General features: G+C 40.0%; 1 pseudogene; it reads left to right on the top strand.

Moving 5' to 3' along the window:
* The first annotated feature begins 1,651 nt into the window (after positions 1 to 1,651).
* Positions 1,652 to 2,218, top strand: LOC113181389 (ferritin heavy chain pseudogene; annotated as a pseudogene).
* The last annotated feature ends 1,593 nt before the right edge of the window (positions 2,219 to 3,811 follow it).

The following is a 3,811-nucleotide window of genomic DNA, read 5'->3' as shown; positions in this document are numbered from 1 at the left end:
AGGCCATAGGAGAGAGTTACAAAAGACAATGGTGAGAAGAGTTTTAAGTAGGAATTTATCACAGGAACCAGAATTCAATGTGGATATTTTAAGTAAGAAGAATTTTAATACAGAAACTTCTTAGATAATAGAAGGGAATTGTGTTAGTCAGCATTTTGACATAAACAAGTTAAAGAGGAAAGTTTCGTTTTAGATTATGGTCTCTGAGTTTTCAGGCCATGATCAGTAGGTTTAGGTCCCGAGGTGAGGCAGAACAATATGGTGGAAGAGCTTCGGAGTGAAGATCCTCACTTCATGGCAGTCAGGAAGCAGAGAGAGAGCAAGGGGACAGGGACAAGATATAATACCCAAAGGCATTCTCCCACAGAAGCCACTCCTTCAACTAGGCCCCACCTCCTAAAGTTTACACTACTTTCCAATAATGCCATGAAATCATAAATCCACTTAAGGTGTTAGCCATCTTGATCTAACCACTCCGCAAAGGCCATATCTCTGAATGCTGCTGCATGGGGAACCAAGCCTTCAACACATGATACCTTTGGAAACACCATCACAGGGTTGAAGAAACAAGTTCTAGGTTGGCATCCTTTAACTACTTCCAGAACACTGTCACACTGATCCATTGTTGTACTTGCCTCTATATTTGAAACCAATTTGGAAGTAGGTCAGAAACAAGAAGGCACTGCCACTTACTGGGACTGTCAAGGTATTAGAGGATGGATGTTGAGACTTTTCAAACCCAGAAATACATAGAATAAATATATTATTTGGAATAATAAGTACCCCAAGACAACTCACCATATATATGAACTGTCCTGGAAATAATTAAGGCATACAGCAAGAGCTCTACTTTCCATATCTCACATGACTATGCCTAAATGGCAGCATGAATCTGATATCTAAAACATATATTTACAAGTGACTCTGAGGATGTTACTAAAAATGTGAATAAAGAAATCACAGAGCCAGTTTAAGAACTGAAGGATCAAACTTTTGCGTATAGACTGATTGTGTCCCTCCACCACAGAATTCATATGTTGAAGTCTTAATCTCTAGTACTGTAGAATATAATTTTATTTGACAGTATATAATTACCTTTCTAAAGGCAATTAGCTTAAAATGAGGCTATTAAGATGAGATCCTAATTCATTATTTTTTTGTGATCTTACAAAAGGAGCAAGACACACCAGTGTCACTCCTACAGAGTGGAATAGCCGGTTGAAGAGGCAGCAAGAAGCCTTGTCTGTAAGGACCAGAGAGATCTCAGAGAAGGTCAACCCAACTCAAACCTTCATGTTGGACTTTCAACCTCCAGGACTGTAAGAAAACAAATGTCTGTTGCTTATGGCTACCAGTATATAATATTCTGTCATGGCAATCATTGGTTGGTTGGTTTGGGTTGGATGTTTCACTGTAAAAGACGCGCATCGAAATTTTAAAGGTGCTTGAAACAGAAGAATACGGTAGGCCAGCCGTTCTCTGCCCAGCATCCCGCGGTTTCCCGCCTCAAAGGTGCTTGGACAAACGGGCTCCTGACCTTACCCGGGCCCTTCGCTCATCACCAGCAGCCCTCGGCCACCTCCTCCCAGCACCCTTGGACTGCCCCTCGGCCTCGGCCGCGGCTCCAGCGCCTTTCTACAGCCGCCTCTCCTCAGGCCCCATGACGGCCGCGTCCCCCTCGAAGGTGCGCCAGAACTACCACCAGGACTCGGAGGCCGCCATCAACCGCCAGATCCACCTGGAGCTCTACGCCTCCCACGTCTACCTGTCCATGTCTTACTACTTCCACCGCGATGATGTGGCTTTGAAGAACTTGGCCAGATACTTTCTGCACCAATCTCAGGAGGAGATGGAACATGCTGAGAAACTGATGGAGCTGCAGCACCAACGAGGTGGCCAGATCTTCCTCCAGGACATCAAGAAACCAGACCCCGATGACTGGGAGAGTGGGCTGAGCGCCATGGAATGTGCTTACCACCTGGAAAAAGGTGTGAACCAGTCACTCCTGGAACTGCACAAACTGGCCACTGACAAAAATGACCCCCACTTGTGTGACTTCACTGAGACTCATTCCCTGAATGAGCAGGTGAAATCCATCAAAGAATTGGGTGACCATGTAACCACCTTGCGCAAGATGGGAGCCCCGGAATCCGGCATGGCAGAGTATCTCTTTGGCAAGCACAAACTGGGAGGCAGTGAGAGGAGAGCTGAGCCTTAGGCGGACTTCCTTCCCCATAGCCTGGAAGTGACCGCTCTGGTCACCTAAGCAGTGCATGCATGTTGGGGTTATCCTCAGCTTTTTTGTAAGTTGTATCAAAATATCCACTTATGTTATGTAATTCATACCATACCGCAAATAAAAAATTTGGTACCCCCCCCCTCAAAAATAAAGACATGGTAATTTGGAGAAATGAGTCATCAAACAAAATATTATTTATATCTTGTTTTGTATATCAACAAATCTTCTAATTAATTAATATTTCCACAGGTGTCACTGACCTTAATATTGAGGCAATTATATGAAACTGCTATATTTGACGCTCTTTGACACATGTAATTCACCACTATTTTTAACATGTATTCTGTAGTGCGTTCTGACAAAGAAAAAAAAAAAGAAAGGAAAAAAAAAAGAAAGGAAAAGGAAAAAAAATCCACCTTATCTAGTTTCAGTGATTTGAACAAAATATAAGGTATAATGTGTAGGGGTTCGATTTTACTTGAAAGTTTTTTTTTTTTGAGATGTAAAATAATGAAAAGTAAATATTATTAGATAATAAATTTGAAAAGTATTTTGGTAATTGTAGAGACACATAGTGATACTTCTTCCAGTCTTATTATATATACTCTGAGTTAAACAGTACTAGTTCTAACCAGTATTATTATTATATGGAGCAGAATCAGTTATAGTAATGGAAAATTAATTGTAAGTAATTTGCTTATCTGATTTCCATTTGCTTGGATGTGCTGAATTTCACTTTTTTATGGTAGTATTAGTCAGAATGGTTAATTATTTATAATTTCCTTCTGAAAAAATTGTGACTAGGTCATTTTATCTAAGTCCATTCCTAAAGAGACCAATATACAATTAATTGTATTCAGTGATGAATAAATCCACTTTGTTTTCCTTTGAGACCAATCATCTCAGTGGTTGAAATTAAACTTAACCAGAAGGGCATTTGAAGAATGTGAAACACAGATTTAGACATTCCCTTCATACGAAAATGTGAATACAACTATAATTATTGTGGTATAAATCAAATAGTATGCTTTGTAATCATGAAATTTTGTTCTGGGTAGTTTACGTGTTTCCCTCACTCAGAAAGATTTTGAGTTCCTTAAGAAACAAGTGCTGGGGCTGGGGCTATAGCTCAGTGGTAGAGTGCTTGCCTAGTATATGTGAGGCATTGGGTTTGTTTGATCATCAGCACCACATAAAAATGAACAAAATAAAGGTATGCTGTCCATCTACAGCTACAGAGAGAAAAAGAGAGGGGGGGAGGGAATAAATTGCTAGGACAGTTATTCTAATATTGAGACAAATAGAGTTGCATAGCCATAGAATGTCATTCCTGTCAGGAAACTGATAAGAAAGACATGCTATACAGTGTATTTACTTGCATTGGAGTATTCACTACATATAATTAAGCACAAGATGTGTCCATTATAAAAGCCAAGTGCAACATTCAGAATTTCATTCAAAGAGACTGAGAATCAGAAAGAAATTACTCTCTTTTGCACAAGACAGACTTTCTAGTATGATAGTCATGTAGTAGAGAAAAATCATTATACTATAGGAGCCTAGTGCATTCAC

The sequence above is a fragment of the Urocitellus parryii genome, chromosome 10 (genome assembly GCF_045843805.1).
Source record: "Urocitellus parryii isolate mUroPar1 chromosome 10, mUroPar1.hap1, whole genome shotgun sequence".
Taxonomy (NCBI): Eukaryota; Metazoa; Chordata; class Mammalia; order Rodentia; family Sciuridae; genus Urocitellus; species Urocitellus parryii.
This window is presented reverse-complemented; position numbering and strand designations above follow the sequence as displayed.